The sequence below is a fragment of the Helobdella robusta genome (assembly GCF_000326865.2).
Source record: "Helobdella robusta unplaced genomic scaffold HELROscaffold_118, whole genome shotgun sequence".
NCBI classification, from domain to species: Eukaryota; Metazoa; Annelida; class Clitellata; order Rhynchobdellida; family Glossiphoniidae; genus Helobdella; species Helobdella robusta.
In genome coordinates this window covers 36,284-36,603 of record NW_008703654.1, presented here as the reverse complement: position 1 = coordinate 36,603, position 320 = coordinate 36,284, and positions in this window count along the sequence as shown.

Below are 320 nucleotides of genomic sequence, written 5' to 3'. Positions count from 1 at the left end.
ATGAACTCAAACATACCGCCTCGTTGAATGTCTTATAAAGAAGTTAATTAATGCAAAATGGGCAAACAATTTCAATGAAATTTGCATTTCTGAAAACCTCGTTCCTAAATATATATATATATATATATATATATATATATATATATATATATATATCACTATACCATAACAGTTCATATATGGCGTCATAAATACCCATCCCTCCATCTATATATATATATATATATATATATATATATATATATATATATATATATATATATATTTATTTATATATAAGTAGAAGATAAGTATATGATACACAAATCCACGCCACAGGA